The following is a 20,349-nucleotide window of genomic DNA, read 5'->3' as shown; positions in this document are numbered from 1 at the left end:
ACAGGTAACAATACAAAACAGCTTTACAAGTCTATATTCCAAAGTTACCACTCCACCCTTACCCAGCCTCTCACTTGACCACTGTTGAAGTCACTAGCACTTAGAACACTTAGGGCCAGTGGTAAGCATTAAAAAAACAAAAACAAAAACAAACAAACAAAAAAAAGCAAGGTTGAAATAGACCAAAACAATAATTTGCCATCGTTTTTACAATGCCTCATTTTTAAGTGTTTCTGGTTTTACTGTTGGCATCCTGGATCATATACCTCCGAACAACCTCAAAACACGGGATTGGATAATTGAGCTGGTAGGTGTAGGGCCTGCACCAGGGGCATGCGTAGCTCACTCACCTTGCCCCTGAGTGATCATGTGTCCAGACCTGGTTCTCCAGCCATGATGACACTCTGAAAACCAGTCTTCCACTAACAGGACAATGAAACCAACGTGTCCTCAGCTACTCAAAATTGACATTGGTCAGAAGCACTAACTTTTAAAAGGGTCAGCCTGGTATCTTCTCATCATGATATTGTTCATTTAAAGGGCAAAGAAATTTCCCAAGCTTATTGTTATGGTCTGAGTGTTTGTGTCCCTACCCAATTCATATACTGAAATCCTAACTCTTAGGATGATGGTATTATTAGGTGGTGAAATTGTGCCACAGAGTTAAAGAATCCAGTGAATAACAGAAATTCTTGAGCTTGTATGAGGGCAGATAAGAAAAGAAACAACTTGCTGAAATGTTGAAACTCCCTCTGCTTGTGATATTAAAAAAAAAAATAAAAGACTGAAATTTATTGGAACCAACATGGTCAACTGGAGTCTCTGCAGGATAAAATTTTCATTTCCACCATGTTTCCTACTAAGTTCCCCAAATTTGCAAATGTGATTCATGAGGTAGCATGAAGAGATAATTGTGCATGCCTGAGGACCTTCCAGACCTCCCCTTTCTTTAGTCACCTGCTAATCCCAGAATCTACCCCATAAACCCTTTCTAATAAAATGACTGCCTTAAAAACAGCACAGGGAGACAGATTTGATCTGGACTCTTCTCTCCTTGTTGATTGATTCACAATAAAAGCTTTTCTCAAAAACCTGGTGTCATAGTATTGGCTTCTAGTGCCTTGGGTCTAGTGCCTTGGGTAGTGAGCCCTTTTGCTCAGTAACAGTGGGGCCTTTGGGGAAGTGATTAGATCATTATCTTCATGAATGGGATTAGTGCCCTTATAAAAGGGACTGAAGAGAAACCTCTCACCCCCTTCATCAGATGAGGATACACTGAGAAAGTGCCTATGAACCAGATCCTCACCAGATATTGAATCTGCTGGTGCCTTCATCTTAGACTTCACAGCCTCCAGAACTTTGAAAAATTGCTGCTGCCTGTAAGCCACTGAGTTTACAGTACTTTGTTATAGGAGCCTGAATGGACTAAAGAAAGCAATTACAAACGCCACTACAATCACTTATCCTTAGAAAAACACTTTTTATTTGGAGTAGAGGCAACAAGAGAGATTTCCCAGCACTATTGTTCTCTAGCATTATCAAGTGAACTAACCAAGAGAAGCTAACATGAGATACTAGCTAGTATGTGCCAGTGCAGGTACTTTTTAAAAACATTTATTTTGAAATAAGCTCAGATTTACAGAAAAGTTGCAAATACAGTGCAGAAAGTTCATGGATATCCTTCATCTAGTTTCCGCTAATGTTATGTTATATAACCACAGTACAGTGATTGAAATTGTGAAATTATTGGTGCCATACTGTTAATTAAACTACAGACTTCATTCAGATTTCACTAATGTTTCCTTTTTTGGTTCTGAGACCTAATGCAGGAGACTGTGTTACATTTAATCATCATGTCTAAGTCTCCCTCAATCTGTTTCTCAGTCTTGTTTTTTCATGACTTTGACAATTTTGAAGACCACTGGTCAAGTATTTCATAGAATATCCCTGCATGGGGCTTTTTCTGAAGTTTTCTCATGATTGGACTGAATTATGGATTTTTGGAAAACAATATCATGGAGGTAGAGTTGTCCTCTCATCACATCATATTGAGGGTACATGATCAATATAACTTGTTTACTGATGATGTTAACTGTGATTTGGTTAAGGTAGTGCCTGCCAGGTTTCTTCACCGTAAAGTTAGCATTTTCCCTTTCCATTCTCTATTCATTCGAAACTATCAGTAAGTCCAATCTACACTCAAGGAGAAGTGAATCAGGCTTCATCTTCTAGAGGAAGGATTATCAAATAATTCGTGGACATATGTTTAAGCTACCACAATAATTACTTAATATTTTTTGATGGGATACTATCAGGCTACACAAATATGCTGCTTCTCCTTAAGGTTTTACCTATTAATTTTAGTGGATCTTACTGGCAGCAGATATTACTAATGTGCTCTGATAGTGATTTTAAGTGTCCCTCATTCCTTCTACACTTATAATTTAGAATTCTTCTGTAAGGAAGGTTTGCTCTTCTTCCCTAATTTATTTATTTGTTTATTCATTTACTTGTTTGTAATATATACATATAAAATATATATAGTTATATATTTATATATAAATACATATAATATATAAAATACATAAAAATATAGAAAATATATAAAATATATAATATAACAAATATATATATTTTATGTATTTTATATATAATATAAAAATATATATATTTATATAAAATATATAAAACATATATAAAATATATAAATATAATATATATAAAATACATTAAAAATATATAAAATATAGAAATATTATATCTATAAAATATATAAAATATAATATATAATATATTATATATAAATATATAAAAATATATTATATATAAATATATAAACAATATATATTTGTATATTTATAAATATATATAATATATAAATATATTTATAATTTATTATATATGAATTTCTATATATAAATATATATTTATAAGTATTTGTAATATATAAATATATATTTATAAATATAATATTTATAAATATTTATATATTTATAATTTATAATTTATATAATTTATATAACTTATAATTTGTAATTTAAATTATAAATTATAATTTATATATTATATTTAAAATTATAATTAAAATATAATTTATAATTTATAATTTATAATTTATAAATTAAAATATTATAAATTATACATAATATTATAAATATATAATATATAAATATACATAAATAAAAATATATAAAATATATAGTTATAAAATATATATAAAGTATATAGTTATATATATGTTTTATATATATTTATATTTATATATTTATTTTATATATATATAGTTTGTTTGGATTGTAATCCAATAATATAATTATTGATTTTCTTGTTCAAATTGTTCCAATTTGGGTTTTTAGGGGTGGTTTCAGGTTGGCTCCTGTTTCTATTTGTTATCCCTACACAGGAAAGAATCAATACTGCAAACCCAAGACTGATATCCTTAGAAGAGGCTGCTTAAAGATTAACTCTTGCCTGACATCTGGGAACTTGGCTTGTGAAAAGTTCCCCAAACCAACATGAAAAGTCTCCTACTTTGTTAAGGCTGTTTTGTCCACTTGAGGTACTGAACCACTGCTTCCTTCAGAGAGTCTGACATTTTGGTAGTTGCCAGGCAGAGAATACCTTTTTAGGACTAGCCCCCTAGAAAAACCTTAAACTCTGGGTCTCAAATGGGACACACACACACGCACGCACGCACGCACGCACACACACATTGAATTCATATTGTTATTGCCAACTTTATTTAGAACCACAGGATTCATTTCAGTCTTCTCTGCTTGCTTGCTTGTTTGTAACTTCTTTCTCTGACAGTGAGAAAGCTGGCTTCCATTAACTACAATTTATTTACTTATTTGTTCAGCCTTAGTATACATGTAAAGTAGTTTCAGAACTGCTAACTCATACTCCTGCCTGAAACATAATGACCAATTAAAGAAAAGCATTTATGTATAGTTGATTTTGCTTTAGCTTTACAGTATCCAGTTAAAACACCTTTCCAAAGTTACTTAGGTCAACTCCTTTTTCCCCAACCATTTTAGTCAAGTTATGTCATATATTTGTAACACAGATTTGTCAGTCTGCATTTCATCCTGAATCTCCCCAGATCGTGGTTGATTTTTTAAAAAATTGTATACAGTAAATTTCACTTAGGTTTATAATACATTATACCTTAGTTAGAATGAATGTACCTTCTGTGAGTGTTGACAAATGCATAGAGTAAAGAATCTACCACCACAGTATTTTGTGAAACTGTTCTATTACCCTAAAAATTATCTTGTGTGGCCCCTTTGCAGTCAACCTCTTCTCAACACATGGCAACCGCTGATCTGTCTTATCTGTCTCTATAGCTTTGCCTTTAGCAGAATGTCATATTAATAAAATAAAATAGGTTGTGGTCCTTTAGGTCTGGCATCCTTCACTTAGCAAAAATTTATTTAAGATTCATCTATGTTGTTATGTGAATCAATAATTTCTTTTTATTGCTGAGTAGTATTCTGTTGTGTGATATACCACAATATGTTAATCTGTTTGCCTCTTGAGGATATCTCAGTTACTTCTAGTTTTTGGTAATTATGAACAAAGTTGCTATAAATATTCATTTATCGGTTTCTATAAATACAAGTTTTCAATTCACTTTGGTAATCACCTAGGAGTGGTATTGTTGGGCCATATGATAAGTGTATGTTTAACTTTGTAAGAAACTGACAAAGTCAATTCTGCCATTTTGCATTACCACAAGGAATGAACAAGAGTGCTTGTTGCACCATATGTCTTAATCAGCATTTGGAACTATTATTTTTTTAAAAAGTTGCCATTCTAATAGGTATGTTGAGGTATCTTATTGTAATTTTCATTTGCATTTCTCCAATGACTATTGTGAGCATCTTTTCATATGCTTATTTGCCACTTGTGAATCTTCTTTGGAAAAGTATCTGCTCAGATCTCTTTTTGTCTTTTTAAAATTGGGTTGTTTTTCTTGTTATGAATTATTTATATTTTGGTTGCAAGTTCTTTATTGATACATGATTTGGAACTTTTTTCCCAGTCTGTAGCTTGTATTTTTATTCTACTAACAGCATTTTTTTTGGGGCGGGGGGGCGGTTTGGTGGAAAAGCCAAAGTTTTTAATTTTGATGAGTCCAGTTTATCACATTTTTCCATTTATGGATTGTGCTTTTGGTCTCATATCTAAAAACTCATTACCAAACCCAAGATCATACAAAATGCTGTTTTCCTTCTAGAGGTTTTATATTTCTACATTTTACACTGAGGTGTATGATTCATTTTGCATTCATTTTTGCATAGGTGTAAGATCCTTCCTCTTTCCTTTCCTTTCTTTCCCTTCCTTTCCTTTTCTTTTTTCCTTTCCTTTCCCTTTCCTTTTCTTTCCTTTTCCTTTCCTTCCCTTTCCTTTCCTTTTCTTTTCTGCCCCTCCCCTCCCCTCCCCTCCCCGCCTCCCTCCCTTCTCTCTCTCTCTTTCTCTTCCTTTCAATGTCAAATTATTCCAGTACCATTTGTTGAAACGCTGTATTTTCTCTGTTGAATTGAATTTGAATCTTGTCAAAAATCAGTTGATGGCCGGGCGCGGTGGCTCACGCCTGTAATCCCAGCACTTTGGGAGGCCGAGGCGGGTGGATCATCAGGTCAGGAGATCAAGATCATCCTGGCTAACACGGTGAAACCCCGTCTCTACTAAAAATAAAAAATAAATTAGCTGGGCGTGGTGGCAGGCGCCTGTAGTCCCAGCTAATCGAGAGGCTGAGGCAGAAGAATCGCTTGAACCCGGGAGGCGGAGCTTGCAGTGAGCCGAGATCGCGCCACTGCACTCCAGCCTGGGCGACAGAGCGAGACTCCGTCTCAACAAAAAATCCCAGCACTTTGGGAGGCCGAGGCGGGCGGATCACAAGGTCAGGAGATCGAGACCACAGTGAAACCCCGTCTCTACTAAAAATACAAAAAAATTAGCCGGGCGCGGTGGCGGGCGCCTGTAGTCCCAGCTACTCAGGAGGCTGAGGCAGGGGAATGGCGTGATTCCGGGAGGCGGAGCTTGTGGTGAGCCGAGATCGCGCCATTGCACTCCAGCCAGGGGGACAGAGTGAGACTCCGTCTCAAAAAAAAAAAAAAGAAAAAATCAATTGACTGTATGTGAGTGCATTTTTTTATGGGCTATATATTCTATTCTTTTGATCTTTATATATTATATTAATGTAGTAATTTTAATATCATAATTATAATATTCCCAGTCTAGTTCTAACATCTATGTCATATCTGGTCTAGTTATGATGATTGCTTTGTCTATTCCGCCTGTCAACCTAGATGTTTCAACTAATTATAGAAATGATCCTTGGCCGGGCGCGGTGGCTCAAGCCTGTAACCCCAGCACTTTGCGGGGCTGAGATGGGCAGATCACGAGGTCAGGAGATGGAGACCATCTTGGCTAACATGGTGAAACCCCCTCTCTACTAAAAAAATACAAAAAAAATCAGCCGGGTGTGGTGGTGGGCCCCTTCAGTCCCAGCTACTCGGGAGGCTCAGGCAGGAGAATGGCCTGAACCCAGGAGGCAGAGCTTGCAGTTAGCCGAGATGGTGCCACTGCACTCCAGCCTGGGCGACAGAGTGAGACTTCGTCTCAAAAAATAAAAATAAAAAATAAATAAAATAGAAATGATCCTTGAAAGTATAGTATTGCTCAAGCCTGTAATCCCAGCACTTTGGGAGGCCGAGACGGGCGGATCACGAGGTCAGGAGATCGAGACCATCCTGGCTAACACGGTGAAACCCGTCTCTACTAAAAAATACAAAAAAGTAGCCGGGTGAGGTGGTGGGCGCCTGTAGTCCCAGCTACTCGGGAGGCTGAGGCAGGAGAATGGTGTAAACCTGGGAGGCGGAGCTTGCAGTGAGCTGAGATCCTGCCACTGCACCCCAGCCTGGGCGGCAGAGCAAGACTCTGTCTCAAAAAAAAAAAAAAAGAAAGTATAGTATTAGCCTGGATGTTTTAAATACATTATGTGAAGTTTTCAAATGGATCTAAGAGTTCAAGGAGAATTTTAAAGTGTATGTTTATATTTTGTGATCATCTAATATAAGATTATTCTGGATCTTATCATACAGTGTTAGTCGCCGTGTTTGTTTCCAGTTTAGTGTATATCAGTGAGTACCCATAGTAACAGCATATATTATTTAATGAGTGGAAAAGCATGTCATGTCAGATTCTGTTAACTTTACATGTCTTAAATTTAAAGTAATCATTATCCTACGTTTATTGCTGTACTCATGTAGATTAATTTTGCCAGTTTTGCAGACCAAACTAAGTTTTTATAGTGTTTACATTAATTAGATGTTTTTATAAAAATGCCTCATTTAATAACTTGAAATTTTGGTTAAACATGATGAAAATGACATAGTTCTAGCTAATGCATTGTGGCCAACCTAATATGTAAATTTCTTATATGCATCAAGTGAAGGTTAAATGATGTCATGCTAAGTGTACAAATGAAGTGCTGCAGGTAGATCAGAGAAGAAGAATGAGATAATTAATCTGCACCATAATAGTCCATGTCACATTATAAGTGCATATTTTCACATTGCGAGAGTATATATAAGCAATGCAATACATGCACTTGCAATGTGACAGAAAGCAAAAGGAACTCACATTGCCCTCTCCTCCTCTTTTGGAATTGGCAGCCTCAACCTGAGTCCTTTGAACAGAGGCAGCCCTTCCATAAACTTATAAGGAAGCAACACAGTTACCTGTGATGGCACAAGGGCACTTGGCAAAGTGGGTAAGTGGGACTTGACACCCCTCTGGAGGAAGAAGCACCTAGTTTCTAAGTTACATAGAGGCACCAAATGGAGTAATGGTGGCTCTGGTTGAATAATGCTTTCTGGATCAGGTGTGATGGCTCTTGCAACCTCAGGGATTTGGTAGGCCAAAGTGGGAGGATTATTTAAGGCCAGGAGTTACTGACCAGCCCAGGCAACATAGTGAGACCCCTGTCTCTACCAAAAAAAAAATTACTTTTTATTTTAGGTTTGGAGGTACATGTGAAAGTTTGTAACATAGATAAACAGGTGTCACAGAGGTTTGTTGTCCATATTTTTACATCACCCAGGTATTAAACTCAGTATCCAATAGTTATCTTTTCTGCTCCTCTTCCTCCTCCCACGCTCCCCCTCAAGTAAACCCTTGTCTGTTGTTTCCTTCTTTGCGTTCATAAGATCTCATCATTTAGCTCCCACAAAAAAAAAATTTGTTTTAAGTAGCTGGGTGTAGTGGCATGTGCCTGTAGTCCCAGCTACTCCAGAGGCTGATGCAGGATGATCACCTGGGCCCAATAGTTCAAGGCTGTAATGAGCTGTGATTGTACCACTGTACTCCAGCCTGGGAAACAGAGTGAGATGTTGACCAAAAAAAATGTATCCTTTCCTTTGCTAGGTCTGTTGTATCCACCAGGATACATAGAGCTGCAAGTCACAGAACACATGACAAATAGTGGCTTAAGCAATTAATACATATATCTGGCAATAGATGGTTCTGGGGTTGGGAAGTGGCTCCACAATGCCATTAAAGATCAGTTTTCTCCACCCTGACGCCCTCAGAGTCTTGAATGTTCATCTCATGGTAATAAAATTACTGCTGCAGCTCCAAGATTACATCTTCATACAATTGTATTGAACCCTCATCTGTTTTGATCAGGATTAAAAGTCATTCCCAGAAGTAAACTCCTCCTCCCACCCCAGCAGACTTCCCCTCATATATCATTGGCCCGAAGTGGGTCACATAGTTATACTTCGATAAAAAAGTTTCTTCTACTTTCTGTCTCAAAAGCAACCTTCAAGTTTAGTGAGAAAAAAAGTACCTCAACTACTCTTTTTGTTTTCATTTAATTTAATGTAACTTAATTTAGGAGAGCTAAGTAATTAAACATGAGGCCAAAGTACGTAAGAAAGTGGCAGTCTTTTATTGCAAATATGCACACACTCTCGGGCAAGGTTCTCTCGTCCTCAGGTGTGGAGGGCCAGGGAAGTCGTGCCAGTGCTCTGGGGTGATGTTCTCCGGTCCACAAATGGGGGGGCGGAAGAAGTCACACCGGCGCTTACCGGCAGCGGACTTTTATGCCTGGGAGCTGGAAGGGGAGGAGTTTGGGGTGTGTGCGTAGGAGTGGCTTCTTGAATTTCGGTGTCCCGGGCTTGACGTCACTCTGCACATGCTCAGTGGATTTGGTTCTTTTCTCGGGCACGGGAATTTTTCCCCGGGCACGGGAAAATCTGTGATGAAGAACCCGGAAACAACAGGGACTGCTCCATCTTGTTCACCTTCCTCCATCTTGTCCTTTCCCCCTCACCCAAACACTTTTTGATTCTGGAATTTCTTTCTTAAATAACTTTGTAATCTCTATACTAATATCTAATTTATTTAGACTAATTGAAAACAAGATAAGTTTAAGTTCATTTGAGTTTTTTAAATTATGGAATAATTTTAGCAGCATGTATATTTACACTGCAGCTTATTGGTAAGGACTGGGCTAAACAGGGAAGGCCGAGAACTAATCTTTAATGATGGAAGCTTTAATGAATAAACACTAGTCACCTGGTATAATTTCATTATTTGTATACAAAAGTATCTACCAATCTTTTTAAGCATTTTTTTTTTCTGAACTCCCCCTCTGCCACCCTGTTTAAGATAAGTGTCATTTGTGTGTGGGTGGGTGGGTAGGGGGTGTGACAGAAAGTTAATCAAGGCAGCAACTAAAGGTAACCTAGAAATTAACGCAATATTGGCTTCTTACTGTATCCAAAACTTGACTTTTCTTTGTTTATACAGAAAGACTGTTTCTGTTAAAAATGTATTTTTATTCACTCTATCTTATTTCTGGTATTTTTTTTTTTTACTCAAAAGCTTTGTGTGCCTAAAAATGTGAGTGTAAATTAAATTTTGCTAAATCCTGAAGCATGGGTGTCCAATCAGGATCTTGGTATGTAGAGAAATTCTACATGTGAATCTTTCTCTCAAACAAAAAATTAAATACTCACTCCCTAATTATTTCTTGTGTAAATATATATTTACATATATGAAGTTTGACTAATATATGATATGCTTTTCTACTTTCGTTTTTCTTAGTTGTATTATTTTCAATAATATGCACATTTCTCATAACAAAAGTTCCTGTTAAGACAACTCCCTCTTCACAAACACACACATACACACACATACACATACACATACACATACACTCACACACACACCCCAAAGAAACAAACACTTGTAAACCCCACTTTATGTTTGGAAAAACCCCATCTTGCCTTTTTTGTTAATGGAGCTTTTAGGAAAAAGTATGAGTGAGCTTCGTTCTTCCCCCTCTGAATCCCATTTCCAAGATTGGTAAATTAATTTGATCTGGGTCATTCTCATATGAAAAATACTTTCTTTTTTTTCAGTGTCCTGGATTTGCTAAATAGCAGAATGGCAAGAAAATAGAGAGAACAGTGTGTCCAAGTCAACCACTAAGGTAGTTACTTACACATTGTATTGTGAAATTGCCTTTTTGGTAGCATATTTAATTTTAATCTACATTATGGCTTCTGCACTTTTTGCACAGAGGCTAAGAAAGCAAAAGACCCATCATTCCTAATTATGAAAAGTTTGATTACTTCCGAGCACCCTTTCAGTGCCATAGATATGAAGAAATAAACTCTCTACTATGTATTAATGACACCTTCTCTATGTGATGAATTGAAGGGGTGGCCTGCCCCTCCACACCTGTGGGCGTTTCTCGTTAGGTGGAAAGAGAGACTTGAGAAAAGAAATGAGACACAGAGACAAAGTATAGAGGAAGAAAAAGTGGGTCCAGGGGACCAGCACTCAGCATACAGAGGACCCACGCTGGCACCGTTCTCTGAGTTCCCTTAGTATTTATCGATAATTATCTTTACCATCTTAAAGGAAAGGAAGTGGCAGGATAATAGGATCATTGTAGGGAGAAAGTCAGCAGTAAGACATATGAATAAAGATCTCTGTGACATGAATAAGTTTAAGGAAAAGTGCTGTGCCTTGATATGAATATGTAAACATCTCCATAAACCTTTTTAGTGCATAAAGAGCAGCATTGCACTAGCAAGTCCTGCCTTTCGTCCTAAGGCGGTTTTCTCCTTTCTCAGTAAACAGAACATACAATCTGGTTTTATACCGAGATGTTCCATTGCCCAGGGACGGGCAGGAGACAGATGCTTTTCTCTATCTCAACTGCCAACAACCGCCAAGAGGCCTTCTTTCCACTTGTACTGGTCCTCCTCAGCACAGACCCTTCACGGGTGTCAGGCTGGGGGACAATCAGGTCTTTCCCATCCCACGAGGCCATATTTCAGACTATCACATGGGGAGAAACCTTGGACAATACCTAGCTTTCCTAGGTAGAGGTCCCTGTGACCTTTGGCAGTGTGCGTGTCCCTGTGTACTTGAGATTAAGAGAATGGTGATGACTTTTAACCAGCAAGCTGCCTTCAGGCACTTGTTTAACAAAGCACAGCCTGCACAGCCCAAAATCCTTTAAACCTTGAGTCACCATAGCATATGTCTCTTGCAAGGACAAGGTTGGGGGTAGGGTCACAGATTAACAGCATCTCAAATACGGAACAAAATGGAGTCTCTTTTTTTTTTTTTTTTTTTTGAGACGGAGTCTTGCTCTGTCGCCCAGGCTGGAGTGCAGTGGCGGGATCTCGGCTCACTGCAAGCTCCGCCTCCCGGGTTCACGCCATTCTCCTGGCCTCAGCCTCCCGAGTAGCTGGGACTACAGGCGCCCGCCACCTCGCCCAGCTAGTTTTTTTGTATTTTTTTAGTAGAGACGGGGTTTCACCGTGTTAGCCAGGATGGTCTCGATCTCCTGACCTCGTGATCCGCCCATCTCGGCCTCCCAAAGTGCTGGGATTACAGGTTTGAGCCACCGCGCCCGGCCCAAAATGGAGTCTCTTATGTCTACTTCTTTCTATATAGACACAGTAACAGTCTGATCTTTCTTTTCCCCACATTTCCCCCTTTCTTTTTCAACAAAACCACCATTGTCATCATGGCTCATTCTCGATGGTCGCTGTCTCTTTGGAACTGTTGGGTATACCTGCCAACTAACAGCAGACAGAACAGGCACACGAGGATTAATATGAAATTTACAATAGTAGTACTTTAGATGGTCTTAACGGAAGTGACAGGGTTAAGATTTGCGAGGCCATCAGCAACTCCTGCAGTTGCCTCCGTTTCTGGTACCAACACAGAGATCACATACTTCACAAAGTAATAAAATATCACAAAGCAAGTGGAGGCAGGATGAGATCACAGGATGGCATTAAAATTAAAATTAAAATTGCTAATGAAATTTCAGGCATGATTGTCATTGATAACATCTTATCAGGAAACAGGGTTTGAGAGCAGACAACCTGTCTGACCAAAATTTATTAGGCAGGAATTTCCTTGTCCTAATAAGCCTGGGAGCGCTACAGGAGACCAGGGCTTATTTCATCCCTTTGGCTTCAACCGTAAAAGGTGGCATGCTTCCAAGGGGGTCGTTTATAGGCCTACCCTCAGAGCACATTCTCTTTCTCAGGGATACTTCTTGCTGAGGAAATAGAATTCAGCGATATTTCTCATATTTGCTTTTAAAAAGAGGAGAAATATGGCTCTGTTCCGTCCGGCTTACCGGTGGCCAGTTCAAGGTTACCTCCCTTGTTCCCTGAACATCACTGTTATCCTGTTCTTTTTTCAAGATGCCCAGATTTCATATTGTTCAAACACACATGCTCTACAAACAATTTGTGCAGTTAACACAATCATCACAGGGTCCTGAGGTGACACATATCCTCCTCATCTTACAAAGAAGATGATGGGATTAAGAGATTAAAGACAGACATAAGAAATTATAAAAGTATTAATTTGGGAGAACTAATAAATGTCCATGAAATCTTCACATTTTATGTTTTTCTGCGGTGGCTTCAGCCGGTCCCTCCCTTCAAGGTCCCTGACTTCCCGCACATCTATATTTGATATCACCACTTTGTTCATCTTGCCAGTCAATGGTGCTCGATTTTGATGTTTCCGTCTCCGTGGAGGTGCAGAACTTCAAATGTTTAGTGGGTATCCAAACAGGAAGCTGATTTTCTCCTGGTGAAACACAAGCAAAACCTCTTCCCTAGGTTATCACTTTCCTTATTTCCCATGTCTTATTTTTGTTGTCTTTCCACCAAATCAGTTTTCCTTCATGTGGGCTGTTCTTTTTACCAGTAAGATGTTGTTCTGCAGAAGTAGTAGTCTGATTTCTATAAATGTTTAAAAAATTTAAAGTATAGAGTGCTAGATTAAGCTGCATCTGAGGAGTGGTACACTCCTTACTGTTTTCCCCTTCTTTTTGTTTAAATAACTGAGTTTTGAGGGTTCTATTAGTTCTTTCAACTATGGCCTGTCCTTGGGAAATATAAGGAATTCCTGTTGCTGTAGTAGCTTGAGTAGTTACATTTTGTTTATTTGAGACTAGGCAATTCTTTTTTAGATGACCAATTTGACCACAATTATAATATTTTCCCCCAAATGTTCTAACTTGTCCTCCTAAAGCAACTCCTGTGATTGCTTGAGCCATAAGCATAGCTTTATGCATAGCTCCTCCAATTCCATCGCAGGCTTTAACGTACTCTGAGATTACATCTGATCTTGCCAGAACCCTTCCTTTTAATGGCTTAATGGCTGATTGACAATCAGGATTGGCATTTTCATATGCCATCAACTCCACTATGACCTTACCGGCATTCTCATCGGTAATTGACTTTTTAGCAGCATCTTAAGAAGTCTTGCTACAAAATCAGGGTAGGGCTCTTTAGAGCCTTGTCTTATTGTATTAAAGGAGGGGCAGGCGGTTCCTGGGTCTTGGATTTTCTCCCAGGCCCTAAGGCAGATAGCCCTAATTTGCTCAGTGGCCTCATTTGGCATTATTACTTGTTGGCTAGCAATGCTCCAATTCTGACCTATTCCTAATAGTTGATCTATGTCTATGTTAATTGGAGGATTGGCAGTCCTATTTCTTCGGACCTGTACTTGTGCCCCATCAATCCACCAAGTCTTAAATTGTAAAAATTGAGAGGGTGAGAGTGATGATTTTGCCAGAATCTCCCAATCATAAGGAATGAATCTATGTCCATGAGCAATGGAATCTAATAATGTTCTCATGTAAGGAGAGTTGGGCCCATACTGTTTTACTCCCTCTTTCATTTCTTTTAGCATTTTTATAGAAAAGGACTCATTTCTGGCTTCAGCTACGGGAGGCTCTCCCTCATGGGCCCCTTCTCCAGGTGGTCTTGATTCTAATATTACTGGGAATTGCCACGCCTCAATATCTCCTTGTTTTCTTGCCTCATCAATAATTTTATATAATGCACTACCCTGTGTACTAGGCGGTGCTGTAGGATTAAGTCTCATGGTGGGCAGCTGAGGATATGGTGCCCTGCCCTGTGGCACTGGAAATGTTCGTGGCTGTCCGTATGGATTTTCTGGGGGCAGTCGATACTGAAGTTCAGCTGGTGGCCAGTATTGATAGGCTACTGGCGGCTGGGTTTTACTTTCTACTGGCTGATATTGTGGACACTGTATTTGGATTGGCATTGCCATGACAGAGATGATCTTTTTCTATTTGATCTTCTTGTGGAGTTTGTACTTGTTTAACCTGCATTTGAGGTTGTAAAGTTACAGGCATCTGAGCTGCTGTAAGAGGAGTTGGCCATCGTGGTTTAGACTCTGATGGCTCTGCTAATTCTGGACCTTTCTCTTCTAATTTTAACGTTTCAGGATATATCACCTCCTGTAATTGATTATCGTCAACATTTTGCGTTGACCGAGCCATTACCAGCTCTGCTACACATTTACAGTGTGAACTTTCTGTTCCTTTCTGGAATTCTATCCCTGCCTCTTTTTCACAATCTACTGCACAGCTTTTAGGGACATCAGAAACTGAAACGCTATCTTCTTCTGTTTGAAACGGTTCTAAAGCTATTTTAATAATGATCCAATCATTCCATACTATAAGTGGGATGATTTTACCTTCCCTACTTGCTTGTTTTAATTCTTTGCCAATTTTTTCCCAGTCGTTTAGATCTAAAGTTCCCTGTTCCAGAAACCATGGGCAAAACTGTTCTATTGTTTGAAATAGCGTAATTAGGGCCGGGCGCGGTGGCTCAAGCCTGTAATCCCAGCACTTTGGGAGGCCGAGACGGGCGGATCAGGAGGTCAGGAGATCGAGACCATCCTGGCTAACACGGTGAAACCCCGTCTCTACTAAAAAATACAAAAAACTAGCCGGGCGAGGTGGCGGGCGCCTGTAGTCCCAGCTACTCGGGAGGCTGAGGCAGGAGAATGGCGGGAACCCAGGAGGCAGAGCTTGCAGTGAGCTGAGATCCGGCCACAGCACTCTAGCCTGGGCGACAGAGCGAGACTCTGTCTCAAAAAAAAAAAAAAAAAAAAGAAATAGCGTAATTAGATTTTTGGTAGAGACTTTAACTCCCCCCCTTTTTAAGAGAATTTTAATAAAGCTGCGATAAGAGGCATATTTACTTTTAGTTTGCCCCATTGTTACCCTGGGTTCTTCCGAGTGCACAAGCTTACCGCAAGGCTGATTGTAGATGTGCTCGGGAGTCTCTCGTCGACTTGTCCTCAATGACCACGCTCGAGCGTACCTTCACCTTAGAGAAAAGCACCCACGTTGGGCACCAGATGAAGGGGTGGCCTGCCCCTCCACACCTGTGGGTGTTTCTCGTTAGGTGGAAAGAGAGACTTGAGAAAAGAAATGAGACACAGAGACAAAGTATAGAGAAAGAAAAAGTGGGCCCAGGGGACCGGCACTCAGCATACAGAGGACCCACGCTGGCACCGTTCTCTGAGTTCCCTTAGTATTTATCGATAATTATCTTTACCATCTTAAAGGAAAGGAAGTGGCAGGATAATAGGATCATTGTAGGGAGAAAGTCAGCAGTAAGACATATGAATAAAGATCTCTGTGACATGAATAAGTTTAAGGAAAAGTGCTGTGCCTTGATATGAATATGTAAACATCTCCATAAACCTTTTTAGTGCATAAAGAGCAGCATTGCGCTAGCAAGTCCCGCCTTTCGCCCTAAGGCGGTTTTCTCCTTTCTCAGTAAACAGAACATACAATCTGGTTTTATACCGAGATGTTCCATTGTCCAGGGACGGATGTTTTTCTCTATCTCAACTGCCAACAACCGCCAAGAGGCCTTCTTTCCACTTGTACCGGTCCTCCTCAGCACAGACCCTTCACGGGTGTCAGGCTGGGGGACAATCAGGTCTTTCCCATCCCACAAGGCCATATTTCAGACTATCACATGGGAAGAAACCTTGGACAATACCTAGCTTTCCTAGGTAGAGGTCCCTGTGACCTTTGGCAGTGTGCGTGTCCCTGTGTACTTGAGATTAAGAGAATGGTGATGACTTTTAACCAGCAAGCTGCCTTCAGGCACTTGTTTAACAAAGCACAGCCTGCACAGCCCAAAATCCTTTAAACCTTGAGTCACCATAGCATATGTCTCTTGCAAGGACAAGGTTGGGGGTAGGGTCACAGATTAACAGCATCTCAAATACAGAACAAAATGGAATCTCTTATGTCTACTTCTTTCTATATAGACACAGTAACAGTCTGATCTTTCTTTTCCCCACAATGAATTTGCTCAAATCATCTTGGAAACCACTTCAGCTTATACTCATTAGGGCCTAAAGGAAGATTTTAAAGCATTTTCATTGCAGTTGGCCTGCACTTACCTTCTGTCAGGAAGTCTTCTTTGACAGAGATATGCTGAGCCTGAGACCTCTCAAAGCCTCACAACTGAAGGGCTAGAGAGGCCTTGGCAGGGGTGGGGTGGGTGAGAGGAGGGAGCAGAACAAGGGCACTGATGATCACAGGCAATGAGTGCTGCCCTACCCACCCCACACATGATTGGAATTCCAACTGGTGGGACTCTGGCTGGCAGTCACTTTCAGATAAGCTGGTGTCCTTAGCCTGCTGGACATGTCACTGGGCTGCAAAGTGGGGTAGTGCAGCAGTTCTTTCTGTCCTCATCCAGGCTTGTTATCATAGGTGAGGGTCAAGAGAGATCAAAGATAGCAGCTGGATACTCTCACTTACATTAGAGTCCTGCAGTAGAGGTAGTTGTGTACCCTGATCCACAAGTCTTCCTTCAAAAAGGCAGCATGGACTCAGGCAGACCTTGTTCAAATCCTGGCTCTGCCAGGTGTAATAGATGAATGATTATGGGCAAATTATTTGACTCTGCTGCCTATTTTCTCATTGGGAAAATGATGATAATAATCCCTGCTAGTTTCTAAGCCCCTACATGACAAATCCAGGTTTAGAGTAAAAAGCCAAGGCTGAGCAAAGTGGCTCACATCTGTAATCCCAGCACTTTGGGAGGCCGAGGCAGGTGGATCACCTGAGGTCAGGAGTTTGAGACCAGCCTGGCCAACATGGTGAAATCCCATCTCTACTAAAAATACAAAAATTAAATTAGCTGGGCATGGTGGTGGGTGCCTGTAATCCCAGGTACTTGGGAGGCTGAGGCAGGAGAATCGCCAGGAGGCAGAGATTGAAGTGAGCCGAGGTCATGCCATTGCACCCCAACCTGGGCAACAAGAGCAAAACTCCATCTAAAAAAAAAAAAAAAAAGTCACAGGGACTGTTTTTTTTTGAGACAAAGTTTTACTCTATCGCCTAGGCTGGAGTTTAATGGCATGATCTTGGCTCACTGCAACCTCTGCCTCCCGAGTTCAAATGAATCTTGTGCCTCGGCCTCTGGAGTAGCTGGGATTACAGGCATGTACCACCACACCTGGCTCATTGTTGTATTTTTAGTGAGACAGGGTTTCACCATGTTGGGCAGGCTGCTCTCAAACTCCTGACCTTAAGTGATTCACCTGCCTCAGCCTCCCAAAGTCCTGGGATTACAGGAGTGAGCCACTGCACCCGGCCAAAAGTCAGAAAGACTTTTAATAGTCTCCTGTCAGTTTCCTTTACTTCCTTCTCTTGCAAATACCTTTCCTGTACTGATGTGGAGAGTAAGAAGAGCTCCCATCCAGAGTGAGGGCAGGAGAAAAATTTATGACCATCTGGCCTGTGCAGGCTGGTAGATGTGTGTACAGGGCAGTTTAAAAGAACAACATGAATCAAAAGCAGCCATAAAGGTGAGTTAGATAATATACCCTCCCCACCCACTTTACAAAATGCAATCTCAGGGTTTCCAAGGCTTGGAACCTCTAAATGGGTCTTTTCAGCTTCAGCTTAAATAGCTATATGACCACCCATTAGTCTTAAGACTGTGGGTGTATTTTATGGAAGTCTAGTGTGCTATATTGCCCTCTGCACCTCTTTTTTGAGAATGCATCTACCAGTAACTTTCAGAATTTCTACACACACCTGTACACATACAGCAGCTCTCAGTTCCTGGACTCCTCTCCTCTTCTTTGAGTCTCCTTAAACACTCTCCCCTGAGAGACAGTTGCAGGCAAGGTGAGCTCATTCCTTCCTCTTTTCATATCTTCTTTTCTTCCAGGGATGCTCCATGCCCAGCGAACCCTAGGGTGACAGTTGCCTGTATTCCCTGAGACAGGGACTAGCGCAGGGCAAATGCCACCAGACCTGACAAAAGTGGGGGAAGTCCTCCTTGTACAGTCTCCCTAAGAAAGAGTTTTCTTCTTCACAATTCCCAGGTCAGGGCCAGATGAATCTGTGTTTATCATTGTGCCAGTCACCAAAGGGGCAGAAGACACTCTTCCCTCCTTTCACCTTATCCTGAAGTGCCATTCAGGCAGAGGAAATAAATCCTAGAGCCAACGCCTTCTAGTTTCCCGAAATGACTGCTCATTCATCCTCCCTTTCTCACACCACTTTTGAGCAGCTGTTTGTATATGACTCTGCACCAGTGGGGACAGCTCACTCTTTTCCCCAAGCAAGGCTCATTGCCTATTCGCATCTTAAAGTAGGATTGACTAAGATGAAAGGAAGGGTAAGAGCTGCGAGGGACTCCTGTTGCTGGCAGAACCCAAACACCAGGGCCCCTCTGCAAAGAAGGCGTCTCACACACAATAAGTCACGACTCAAAGCACTCAAAGAGTGCCCTTCTCTTTAGACTAATGTGACCTTGGAATCACAATTAGCCTTTCCTTTTGCCCCAGAGCCCTTCTCTGTGATAAACCAATAAGAATTCAGCCAAACTCTTTTTCCTTTTTTTTTTCTTTTTTTGAGATGGAGTTTCACTCTTGTTGCCCAGGCTGGAGTGCAATGGTGTGATCTCAGCTCACTGCAACCTCCGCCTCCCGGGTTCAAGAGATTCTCCTGCCTCAGCCTCCCGAGTAGCTGGGATTACAGGCTTGTGCCACCACACCTGGCTAATTTTGCATTTTTAGTAGAGATGGGATTCTCCATGTTAGTCAGGCTGCTCTCAAACTCCCAACCTCAGGTGATCTGCCCGCCTCAGCCTCCCAAAGTGCTGGGATTACAGGCATGAGCCACTGCACCCAGCCCAGCCAAACTCGTAAGTGCAAGATTGATGATATGAGAATATCAAGCGAAGACTATTTACAAAATGCCAAGTTTTAACTACCCAACATAGAGACTGGATCCTTTTAGCTTCTTAGCTCCACTGCCAGCTCACTCAGGTTCTACCTCTCGGAGACTGGTCACTGAAAAAAAAACAAGGAAAGGTATCTCCTAGTCTTGAGAAAGGAAAGGGTCTTTCTAACTGGGCCCTACAACCTTTGTGTTCAGGTTCAAAATAGCATGCTTATCGTCTTTGACAGTCTGAGTTCTTCCTCAGTTGTCCCTCATTCTTAAACCAAAAGTAATTTATATAGCTAACTACGTGGAGTAGAATGCTGGAACTTGGAATCAACATTCTGACCCAGCCACTTACAGCTGCAACCTTGAGCTTTCTGGGCCTCACTTTCTTTCCTCATGTGCAAAATGCACAAAAGGGCCTGCAAACACTTAGCTCACAGAATCATTCGTTGTTAAGATCGAATAAAATAGCATATGAGGAAACGTTGGGAGCTCTAAATAGCTCCACACATGTAAACAGTTATTAGACTAAATTCTTAATAATGACTCATTATTAATTCCAAATCTGCTCTGCTATTCCCTTATAGAACCTGAGGATTCTCTGCTCATTTTCTTCTGTCATTCCACTTGATTCATCTTTTTCAACATCTCTCTTCCTCAACTTGTGAAACACACACATACACGCACACATACCCTGTAATTCTTTCATCCATTATTCTAATTCCTGTCAATTAATTTTGATTCATCACACATTTACATTT

General features: G+C 40.4%; 1 pseudogene; it reads right to left on the bottom strand.

The window, feature by feature from the left end:
- Positions 1 to 12,994: 12,994 nt before the first annotated feature.
- On the bottom strand, positions 12,995 to 15,595 carry LOC112426675 (endogenous retrovirus group K member 8 Gag polyprotein-like; annotated as a pseudogene).
- Between the last annotated feature and the right edge of the window lie 4,754 nt (positions 15,596 to 20,349).

This window comes from Macaca nemestrina, chromosome 1, assembly GCF_043159975.1.
Source record: "Macaca nemestrina isolate mMacNem1 chromosome 1, mMacNem.hap1, whole genome shotgun sequence".
Lineage (NCBI taxonomy): Eukaryota > Metazoa > Chordata > Mammalia > Primates > Cercopithecidae > Macaca > Macaca nemestrina.
Note: the sequence above shows the minus strand (reverse complement) of the source record. Positions and strands in the feature narration are given on the sequence as shown.